General features: G+C 35.1%; 1 long non-coding RNA gene across 3 annotated transcripts in view; it reads right to left on the bottom strand.

Annotated features, from left to right (window-relative positions):
• Positions 1 to 4,990: 4,990 nt before the first annotated feature.
• LOC105713477 (uncharacterized) overlaps positions 4,991 to 12,281 on the bottom strand; it is a 32,835-nt gene continuing 25,544 nt past the window's right edge. For all 3 annotated transcript variants that reach the window (XR_001106566.2, XR_010343588.1, XR_001106567.2), the window contains exons 3-4: positions 8,577 to 8,750; positions 4,991 to 6,018 (exon numbers count right to left, since the gene is read on the bottom strand). This is a non-coding gene — a long non-coding RNA (uncharacterized LOC105713477). The remainder of the gene's footprint in view (positions 6,019 to 8,576; positions 8,751 to 12,281) is intronic.

Consider the following 12,281-nt stretch of genomic DNA (forward strand, 5'->3'; position numbering starts at 1 on the left):
TGCCCTTTCATGTGAAAGTCAGCTTGCTGGCAAGAACTATTGTTTTCACTTTACTTGGTTTATGGCAAAGCTCCAACTCCTCGCTCAATAGACACTGATATTTCCTTTGTCTGTCTCAGGTGTCCATATCTCCTCCACTTGACAGATGATCTCAGACCAGCTCTCCTTTTTATTCCTGACAACATTTTACTGCTTCTTCCTCCATGTTACTTTCCAATTTATTTCCTCCTTACCATTTCAGTCAACAAGAATTTTTTCCTGGTTCTCTTGATCATCTCTCTCTCTCTTATTTGCTCTCTCTGTCTCATTTCAAACATTATCTTTTATAATAATAATCAGATGATCTCTTGATTATCTTTTTATCCCATTGGCCATACCCCTTAATTTTATTCTGATGCAATTATTATTATTATTATTATTTGAGATGGAGTCTCATTCTGTCGCCCTAGCTGGAGTGCAGTGGCGCGATCTTGGCTCACTGCAAACTTAGCCTCTCGGGTTCAAGTGATTCTCCTGTCTCAGCCTCCCAAGTAGCTGGGACTACAGGTGCGTGCCACCACACCCGGCTAAATTTTTGTGTTTTTAGTAGAGATGAGATTTTGCCGTGCTGGCCAGGATGGTCTCGATTTCCTGGCCTCGTGATCTGCCTGCCTAGTCTTACCAAAGTACTGGAATTACAGGCATGAGTCACCATGCCCAGCCTGATACAATTACTGATTACTTATATGAACCCTTCCATTGCTTCTTGCATTTCTACTTTCATTTCTCTCTTATATCTTTCACATTCCCACATTAGTCAGTCATGCCTATTTTCTCCTATTTTTACTTTTCTCTCTTCTATCACTCATACTTAAGTTATCCCATATCCAGTTTAAAATAGCTTTCTCATTACTTTTCTTAAATCTTCTCTTCTGTAAGCTCTATTTGGCAAAATATAGAATAAAAGATCCCAGTTTTTCTCTCTACGTGCCTACATCTGAATCCACGATATGCTTGTGAAGTTGTACTACTTTGTCTATAATATTAGTTGAGGAATTTAAGACATATCTTTTATACAATTTTAATTTACTAATCCCAAATATATATTAAAAATTTATTGGATGAATATGTTGAGAATTTGGGGTTTTCAATTTCAGTAAACCACATAGAACTTTTCTGGTCTTCATTTTCTATTTTTCCTGTACTCAGTAACATCTGGCTAAATAATGACTTCAGCCATCGCTCGTCCTCCCATTGTCTATGTTGTGGCTACTTCTGTGACTTCACTGTCCTGGTGTTTTTCTCCAACCTCTGGGAAATACCCCAGGAAAGTCCCTTGATATTCACTAGGTTCACAGAGTCAGAAACTGCAGAGAGAAGGACAGATGTGAAAAAAGAAAGCAAAAAAAAAAAAAAAAAAGGAAGAGAATAATGAATAATGACATATGCAGGAGAGTACAGGAAAGAGAAGGAAAGAAATAGAAAGAAGGAAACATGAAAATGCAACAGGAATAGAGACAAAAATTCTGGTTGGGAAAAGTCTGAAGAAAAACTAATGGTGAGATTACAGCTGTTGCCTTCCAGGGACTTAATCTTTGCTTAACTGTGGGTTAGCTGGCTTGCGAGTTACCATTTGCAAAGAAGCAACATGTCTCTGAACCTATGAAATAAAAGCTTTCATTATTTTTCTGAGAAACATTTGATTATATAGCAATCTAATTTAGTATATGCATGATGATGAATGGGCACTAAAATCTAAACTGACAAACACTGTAGAATTTAGATGTTTATCTTTATTTTTAGACATGGAATAATACAGTAGTGATAAAAATCAACCAATAATTTACTATGACAGAGGAAACACATCTCATTTTAAAGGAAAAATACCTAGGTTCAAAATAACTCTGTTGACCAATGATACAACTATTTCTTGCTATTGGAGTCCCTGATCACAAAGTACAGATCTGGAAACTTGGCTTTTAAAAATAATGATAACAGCCACAACCACCAGTATGGTCCATTATAGTTTCAAAAGTAAATCAAACTATATTTCATGATCAGATAAGTTTATGAGTTTTTATTTCAAAGTAACTGTGAAGCGAATTGAATCAGTACTTTAAAACCTAATGTTTAAATTAAGATTTATTTCCCAATTGATGGGGCCACTCTTAGTTTCAAAAATCATAGTCATAGCATTTGTTATCATTATTTTTCCCATATTTCAAGAAATATGTAGAAAGAATTGGCATTAAAAATATTTTTGTCTAAAGTATGACTCAAAGTGAAAGTTAGGACATTAAAATATATGCCTGCCACTTTCCCACTTAGATAACATTTCAGCAAGAAAAAATTAATGTAATCAATCAGAGAATCAACAGAAATCTTCACAGACTTCACAAAAACCTTGAAAAAATTTCATATTGAGTTTAACTTATGTATTCCAAAGTATAGACTGTACTTTATAAATCTTCAAGAAATCATGTCATAATGGGTACTATTACATTGTTTTCATAATTAATAATGAGCGGTATTGTTGTTGGTCACTTTTATTAGAAAATGTAATATTACTCCATAAATAAAAACAGCCTGCTGCAAAAGTTGGAGACAGATTTGCTTAGGATGCTGCCACCTTCAGGAAATTTTACCTTATGATAATTTGTATCTATGACATTAAGGATGACATTTCTGTTTAAGGGGTATTGAAAATTCTTTGTGCTCAAATTAAAATTTTTTTTTACCTGATAAGAGAGAATTGAAAAGTACTGTTAATATTTAGAAATTCTATTTTGGAACACATTTGAAATGGGCTTTGTTATTCCATTAAAAAGGACATTTTTCATTAAAAAAGATAGGATGCAAATATTATATACTTTTAAATATTATCCCTGAATTAGCAAAATATATTCACCACTACATGTGATCAATAATTAAATAATATTCCTGCTTAACAGTGATTCAATAATAAAGTAGTTTACTTATAATTTTTATTCTTTTAATTATATAGCAATTCATATAGTTATGCTTAATGAATTCCATAAGATATGATCAAGAAAATTATGATTTTATTTTAAAAATAATTTAACTTAATACGGCATTAAAATAGTACTATTGAAAGTCATAGCTCATCAGAAATGTAAATTCATCCAAAATTAGGGATTTAAAAAGAGTTTGGGAATTGACAATAAACTCCTCAGTTTCCTCAATTCTCATCATGCCCTGAAGATTAATATCATGGAAAAATAATAATTAAAGAGTATTTCTTTACATATCTTACTATGTATAGTCACATTTGTATTTATGTTTCCATGGAAGTAACATTCTTCCAAAACACACATACCTATACAAAAAGTATTAGCTCATTAGAGTGCTTTTATCTTTCACAAAAGGAACATGTTTATTTTAACCACTGCAATTAAATAATTATTATGTAAAGTTAATTATTTCTTTCTACTCCCCATCTAAATCCCCCTCACACTTCTTTTAAGCATCTTTTTGTGGAGCGACTTTATCTGCACATCATCTCATCAATGAAAAAGTTTGAACTCTTTACATTGTCAATTTGAGGGATAAATGCTTTGTATTATTTGTGGTTGAAATGTTAATTTCTCTGATTTTAATGAAGTTGAGGATTGAAAAATATTGTATTGACCATTTGCATTTTCCTTTCAGTGAGCACCTCAGTTTGTAGGAGCTCTGTGACTGTCCACTTATAAACAGTGGTTGTAATTTTGAGTAGGACTCTTTTCCTTCTCTGAGGCCAACTGTGCACCTTTGTGAAATTGTGGAAGTACTTTTCCATGTCATTGCTATGATGTTTATATGAAAATCACATATGAAAGTGACTGTTCTAGGAGGTCAATACTTGCTAAACAAACATATAAAAAAATTTACATCAGTTTTTATGATCTCATTAATTAGAATGTAGTCCCTCCATCACATTGCTCTTACATGGTTTGAGGATCTATTTCATTGCAGTTGAGACACTTAAAAACATTTACTTATAAATAACAGTTTACCTCTGCACTTAGAGGATGATCAAAAAGGAAATGGAGAATACTGACATATTTAGGAAGGCAGCAAAGAAGATGGTGTCCAGGTCAGAAAATGAGCTCTTGATTAAATCTTGGTTTCTTTAGCTTACTTACTGTGTAATCTTGGGGAAGTAACCCCTAAACTCTTAAAACCTTTATTTCTCATATAAAAAATAAGGAAAATAATACCAGCTTCAGTTTTTATTGAGGTTAAATGAGATGAGGAATATAAAATCTTTAGCATACTGTCTAGCACACAGAAAACACGAAAGAAAGGTGTCTATGGTTACCTATATTCATTTATCTAGTTACAGAAAAGAAATTGGTAATCTTGTTTTGTACACAGTCTTCAGTCAACCTTTACATTTTACTTAACTTGATTACATCTATTTAAGACTTCCCCCTGTTTGATTTGGCTAGTTATTTATTTATTTATTTATTGAGAGGAAGTCTCACTCTGTCGCCAGGCTGGAGTGCAGTGGCACAATCTTGACTCACTGCAACCTCCGCCTCCCTGGTTCAAGTGATTCTCCTGCCTCAGCCTCCCAAGTGGCTAGGATTATAGGTGTGCACCACCATGCCGAGCTAATTTTTGTAATTTTAGTAGAGACAGGGCTTCACCATGTTGGCCAGGAGATTCAGCCAGTTGTTTTTTTGAGTGTTAATGCTTTCTAAAGACAGAACATGTGCACATGCACATACACACAGATGCACCCGAAGTGTATAGAGGTAGCTCAATTTTTAAGATAATCTAAATGTTTCCATATTACTCTTTACTCATAAAACGATCTTTTTTTAAAAGCAGAGAATAGAAGCACAAAGTCCTATTTCCAGTGGTTCATACTCTGTGAAATACTTTGCAATAAAGATATATATATATATATATATATATATATATATATCCTTATTTCTATGTGAATGTGATTTTATATTATATAATATAATCTTTTAAATTATATGTAATATATAATATATATTATGTTACACATATGACACACTATATATTATAATATTATATATCGTATTATATACAATATTTTTAAACTTCCTCAAAGGAAAGACAAAATGATAAATGTAAGAGCTAATATCTTTTTCTATGCATTGCCTAATATTTTCTTTAAAAAAAAAATCTTGGCTGGGCGCAGGGGCTCACTCACTCCTGTAATCCCCAAACTGTGGGAGACTGACGTGGGTGGATTGCTTGATTCCAGGAGTTACAGACCAGCCTGGGCAACATGGTGAAATGGTCTCTACTAAAAATACAAAAATAAGCAAGATGTGGTGGTGCATGCCAGTAATCTCTGCTACTTGAGAGGTTGAGGCACGAGAATTGCTTGAACCCAGGAGGCAGAGGTTGCAGTGAGCCCCAATTGTACCACTGCATTCCAGCCTGAGTGACAGAGGGAGACTTCATCTCAAAAACAGCAACACAAAAAAACATAATTTTCTCCTAGGTATTAGGGATACGTTAGATATTTTTTCACCTCATTAATCACATTTGTTTTGGACTATGTTTCTATGTGTCACTATGTGTATATTTAAGAACACTTTCATTTCAGCAAATAATTTATTATTGTATCAACCATGAAGTTATTCTAAACACACAGTGAGATACAATTAATTACTGTATAGTGACCTTGAATCCCTTGACCTTGCTAAATATCTCAATATTTATAGGCATTTTATTCCAAATGCTTTTAGACTTTTAAATACATAATCAAGCTATCTTCGAAGCAAGGTCATTTTACTTTGTTTTTTCCATACTTAGGTATTGTGTTTATCTCAAAAACGTTACGTTAATTTCAAAAGAAAACAGGCACAAAAAAGTATAGAGTATAATTTCAGTTATATTAACTTCATTTAAAAATCATGCAAAACTAACTCACGGCGATAGAGATGAGAAAGGAACTTATCTCTGGGACGGGGAGGGCCACTGAGTGGAACGAGGCCTGGAGGAGTTCTCTTGCGTGATCGATGTGTTCTGTATCTTCATCAGGATATTTGTCACCTGGGAATATACATATGTCAAAATTCACTGAGCTGTACAACTAAGATTTGTACATTTTTCTCTAGGTAATTTACATCATTTTTTATTGCTTATTCGTTTTTTTTGATATGGAGAGGTAATGGAGTAGTAAACATGGCATCAGGGTCCTCCGCGTGGTTCCAGTTGGTTCAGGACTCGATCCTTAACTGGTAGCAACTAGGGATAGTAGCCCAAAATCTAAACCACAAAGCTCCCTGATGGCTGCTACAGTCAAAGATTTACATCGAAGATTTTAGGTGATTAAAAATCCAGTCACTAGCTGAGGAAGGGAAATGATTACCTCTACTGGCATAATTGGGTTTGGATTCTTTTGATTTGAAATCTTGCCCAACAACAGGGTGTTGTGAATAAAAGATACGATTAATGTTTTCAAAATTTAAGACATTATATATTGCTATAAAATAACTTTTTAAAAGTAATTTATATTAATAGGAGACTTGTCCAATGTATCTTTACTTTACAACTGTAATACGACTTGCTCACGGTTGCTATGTCCACTTGTAATTAAGTTAAATCGGCTGAAACATTATAAAATAATGTTTGTTTATAAATATAAAATATCTATATGCATTTGAATAAAATGTGTACTCAATACAGCTCAATGTGCAAATTATTTTCTCCGAGGAGGCAAAGCATGTCAAATAAGTAAAACAAGCATGAGCTGCTTTAGTTAAACATTAAGTTGAGTAGGAGGAACTAGACCCTGATAAGAGAAGAATGTGGATCTGTAGCTGGGTGAGAAATGTTAAGGAGGTGTGGTTTGCTTTGTAAATAGCAACCGTGATGAGACACAGAAAAACAGAGATGTGTGCTATAAGACACAATGCCAGACACTATTTGCTTCAATCTTCTCTTTTTATTTTGTTTACATTCAAATTTCCAAAAACATCAATTTGAAAAATAATTAAACGAACAGGCATATTCAGTCTTTTAAAGTGTGATAGATAAGGTTTTAAAAGTTATTGTGAAAATATTTGTTGGGTACATTGATGTATATTTGAGTTAAGAATGACTCGCCATCCTCTTTCTTTACCCCAATAGACACTCCATATCATAAAGGGGTGTGCCCTCTCGTCGTCCTGGCTCTGGACATGTGGAACCATCCCTTCTATTGGTCATTCAGAATTGTCTCAAGGACTCATATTGAAACCTCAAACCACAGGGTCTCTGAGAGCCTAGGAAATCCTCAGATGCCTTGGAAAATTCCCCACCTTGTCAGAGGAATCTCTTAAAGGTGACGGGCCACTTTGAGCCTTATTGTTTCTCAGTTTGCAGAATCCATTTAACAGGGGGCTAGAGATGGCAGGAGTCTGAGCACAAATCTTTAGAATCTGTGGTTTGGGAACAGTATGTGGTTATGCTGTACTTTGTCAAGAATTTGGGGCTCTTGGGTTCAGAAAACATGCTCAAAGCATGGCTGAGGGTGTATTGGAGCAAATATTTGGAGATTCCTTATTTTGTTCTAGAAACTGCCCTGGAATTTGGGTAATACAGTTCAAAAGACCCAGTAAACCTGCTTGGACTCCTGAATAACCAGACTGGACTTAAATCGGGATCTGCCAACTGCTTATCCATAATCATAAAAAAAAATCGTTTTAAAGCGTCAAAGTGACAAGCTGGATGAGAAAAAGTAGCAGTCTTAAGTCCTACCGATCCCTGATTCCTGCATACCAGAGGCAACCTCTTTCAATTCTGATCTTCTGAGATTTCTTTCACACTTAAATGTACTTATGTTGACTTCTCTTCAGTTCAAAATTTGAGGTATAATCTATTAAATTCCTTCTACAGAAAATGAGACCATCATTTAGCTGTCTTTAAAACCAACAAGTGGCAAAACTTGTTTCACACAGGCATTTCTCTTTCAACTCATCCTCCTAATTCGGTTATTTTATGATTTTTGGTAAGATGAAAATTCAGTGCTTGTATTGTTCTGACTTCATATGCATTGTTTACAGCAAAACCATGTATCAACTACCATTAAATATCCTTTTTGTGTAATTTTTCATTTCTCTTGGAGTTAGTTAACAACTAATGCTTACATTTCCATGTATTTTTCATTAAATCATCCTCAACCTTTGCAGAACTCTGAAAGCTTAGGTAATCATTCACTCAGTTTTTAAAATTTGTTTGTTAGTTTGCTTGATTTACATTTTAGGTTTCCCTTCTGGAGTGTTCTATCTGGGCTGCAGTTTGGGCTGCTTCCTCTCCTTATCAGATTTGTCTTAGGACTTCCTCTCATTCTCATCCTTAGACATTTTTTTTCTTTCTTTTCTTTTCTTTTCTTTTTTTTTTTTCAGAGACAGAGTAATGCTCTGTCACCCAGGCTGGAGTGTAATGATGTGATCTCGGCTCACTGAAACCTTCGCCTGCCAGGTTCAAGGGATTCTCCTGCCTTAGGTGCATGCCACCACACCTGCTTTTTTTTTTTTTTTTTTTTTTTTTGTATTTTTAGTAGAGACGGAGTTTCACCATGTTGGCTAGGCTGGTCTTGAACTCATGACCTCAAATGATCAACTCACCTCAGCCTCCCAACGTGCTGGAATTATAGGCGTGAGCCACTGTGCCCGCCTCTCATATGTAGACTTTTCTGCGGCTCTCCTCTTTATTGGCTCTCTTGCTTCCCAGGTCTCGTGATTTCTGTTTTCTTTCCTTATTTGCTTGTTGTGAGAGAGCCACTTCCGAGAACAGGTGCACTAGAAGTAATCATTTTGAGACTTGACATACACGAAGATAATTTTATTTACTCACATGCTTCATTGATTGTATGATAGATATCAAAGCCTAAGCTAGAAATTAATTTCCTTCCGAATTTTAAATATATTGCCCTATTATCTTTTAACTTTTAAGACTGTGATATTTACCATTATTCTAAGTGAAGTAACTCAGGAATGGAAAATCGAATATCGTGTGTTCTCACTTATCAGTGGGAGCTAAGCTGTGACGATGCAAAGGCATAAGAATGATACAATGAACTTTGGGGTTTTGGGGGAAAGGGTGGGAGCGGGTGAAGGATAAAAGACAATACATTGGGTACAGTGTACACTGCTCAGGTGATGAGTGAACCACAATCTCAGAAATCACCACTAAAAAACTTTTTCATGTAACCAGACACCACATGTTCCACCAAAACTATTGAAATAAAAGTTAAAAAAAATAAAAATAAAGCTTTCTTTAGTCTTAAAAAATATTAAATATATTAAAAAAGAAAATTGTGTCATTTAGCGACATTTTGCCAAGGAGAATACATACTTGTTTTCAAACTCCTATATTTAACTTTTTCTTTTTTTTTTTTTTTTTTTTGAGATGGAGTTTCACTTGTGTTGCCCAGGCTGGAGTGCAATGGCGCAATCTAGGCTCATCGCAACCTCCGCCTCATGAGTTCCAGCGATTCTCCTGCCTCAGCCTTCTGAGTAGCTGGCATTACAGGCATGCACCACCACTCCTGGCTAATTTTATGTTTTTAGTAGAGATTGGGTTTCTCCATGTTGGTCAGGCTGGTCTGGAACTCCCGACCTCAAGCAATCTGCCCACCTCAGCCTCCAAAAGTGCTGTGATTACAAGCGTGAGCCAACATGCCAGGCCTATTTAACCTTTTTAATTCTACTACCTTGATTTCTTGTTCCTTCAAATACTTCGTACCTACTTGAGCATGCTTGATTGCTTGTTAAGGCCAAGAGGTAATATGCTGATTTGTGCCTCAGTGAGCATGAAGCACATTATTATTAACGTGAATAATAATTTTGTTATTTAAAAACAATTTTTTTTTTGAGATGGAATCTCCCTTTGTTGCCCAGGTAGGAGTTCAGTAGCATGATCCTGGCTCACTGCAACCTTCATCTCCTGGGTTCAAGCGATTCTCTTGCCTCAGCCTCCCAAAGAGCTGGGATTACAGGTGTGCACCACCACACCCAGCTAAGTTTTGAATTTTTAGTAGAGATGGGGTTTTACCGTGTTTTCCAAGCTGGTCTTGAACTCCTGACCTCAAGTGATCTGCCCACCTTGGCCTCCCAAATTGCTGAGATTAAAGGCGTGAGCCACCATGCCCAGCCTAAAAACAAATTTTGATATTGGAGCATTATTGCACAATTGAAAAAGAAAGTTACTGGGTCAAGAGAGTTCCAGAAAATATACAGAGAACTCTAGAGTTACCAAAATACTTTACAGCTGTTCTGTTTGAGTAGTTACTTAGTTTTTATGTTTCTTAATTTTAAGATGATGGCCTAAAAATTATATGAGAAGGTCTTTGGTTCTGAACATATGTTATTGAAACTTCCTGAAACTAAAATTCCTGAAAGACTAGTGATAAACTTATTTGTTGTAGAAAAAGTTCTATTGTAAAATCCTTAATTATACTCCACCTATGAAACATAATTTTCAATAATACATTTTCAGCATTTAAAACACATCCTTTAAGCTTATTCGTGTACCTTATAATTGTTCACATATGCAACTGATTTAAATCCCCTAAGCATCAGAATGAACCTAAAGATAGACAGCTTTTGGCAAGCCTAGTAATTTCTATCTGTATCTCAAATATAGTACATATAGGAAACTAGGCTTCTTTCACTTAGTTTTAAACAATGATGAAATTAGATGAGACAAGACAGAAAAAATTACATTTGTAAGGAATTCTTTGTGAAAAGGAATTTGACTGTGTAAGGAAAACAGAGACACCGCAAGTTGAATGTACCTGAAATCAAACATAAATGATGGTAACAATATTAAAACAATTGTTAATGTACAAGGGTGAAGATAAAGAGAAAGCAGACAGTTGTAATGATGTTTTGGAAGTTAGAAATCAGTTGGATAAGTGGAATTTGAATCAGTAGATGATTGAGAGTTGAAACCAAAAGTAGATGTATTCAGATCTGAAAACCTAAAAGGCCTCAAGGATTGGAGACCGATAAAGAGGGAGAGGAAGATAAGGTTGAGAGTCGATTATTGCAATAATCAGTAACCTAACTTCCAAATTGTGCACAGCTGATGAATGTCCCGCCTTTCCCCAAGAAGAATAGAAGGTTACTCTCTGGAGAGTAATTGCGTATATCTCAGTTAGAAATACTCTGAGCTTGCAATCACCTCCATGGTGAAATGGGTTGAATAAATATAAGTATTTTGAATGGTAAGATCCTGACTACTTTGCTTCATTAGCTCAGAGATGTTGACTGCCAGGATTATTTCTCCAAGGCAGGGAATGAAAGATTCTATTGTAAGAAACAGTCCAGGGCACTCAAATGTAATATACTAGCTAGATTGCCCAATAACAAAGTCCACAAGTTGACACTTCCTGTTTATGCACACTGCACTTCTATTCAGCTTTTTCCTTGCTTCATTCTTAAATATGAATGGCATCAAACTTCTCAGCAACTCTGAAAACTTGAAACAAAAGATATCTTTGAAATACTTAGAGAAAATGACTACCAACCTGAAATACTATTCCTAGACAAACTATCAGTTTATTATAGATGATAAAGGACAGAATACAGACATCTTCAGATATTCAGTGCTTCAATTTTTTCTCTCGGGTGCCCTTTTGCAGTAAGCTAACAGAAGATGTTATTCATGAAGATGAGAAATAATCTTCAAAAAGAGGATGACATGGGATCAAAAATCAGGAGTTCCAACACAAGAGAGAAGAAAATAATCAGGATGCTACTTAAAGAAAGGTCAAGGATGACAACCAGCATACAGAATAACCATTCATATTAGCAGACAAAAGACTATGGAAAATTTGTCCCCACCAAAAAATAGTAGACTACTGAGATATTTGAATGATGTGCAGTTCTTCTGGAGATTTCAGGGGTGACAGTGTGTACAAAGCTAAGCAAACAAATAAGCAAGCAGAGAAAGCACGCAGAGTCCAGCTGCACAAACTTCAAACTCAGCATATATTAAGAGCATGTGTTAGTGTTGGTTGTGTGTATCTAATGGAAAATTTGTTTAAAATAGAATATTTCAAAATTGGAAATTATTCATATGAGCTTAAAAGTATTGTCAAACTTTAAATGAAGCAGTTCATGGTCCTCCTTCATTCAAGAACTTTCTTTGTGCTCTCTTTGCCTGAAATGCTCTTCCTCAAGATGTTTGGCAGCCTTTGAAACATTTGGCATATGGTGAGTGCTTAGCAAAGACTGTGGACTGAGTGAACCCAATAGGTAATGAGCTTCATGGGAGCAGAGACTGTCTTCTTCACTATTGTATCTTCAACACTTCGTCAAGTGTCT

The sequence above is a fragment of the Aotus nancymaae genome, unplaced genomic scaffold, assembly GCF_030222135.1.
Source record: "Aotus nancymaae isolate 86718 unplaced genomic scaffold, 86718_ANA_hifiasm-v0.15.2.pri h1tg000020l, whole genome shotgun sequence".
NCBI lineage: Eukaryota > Metazoa > Chordata > Mammalia > Primates > Aotidae > Aotus > Aotus nancymaae.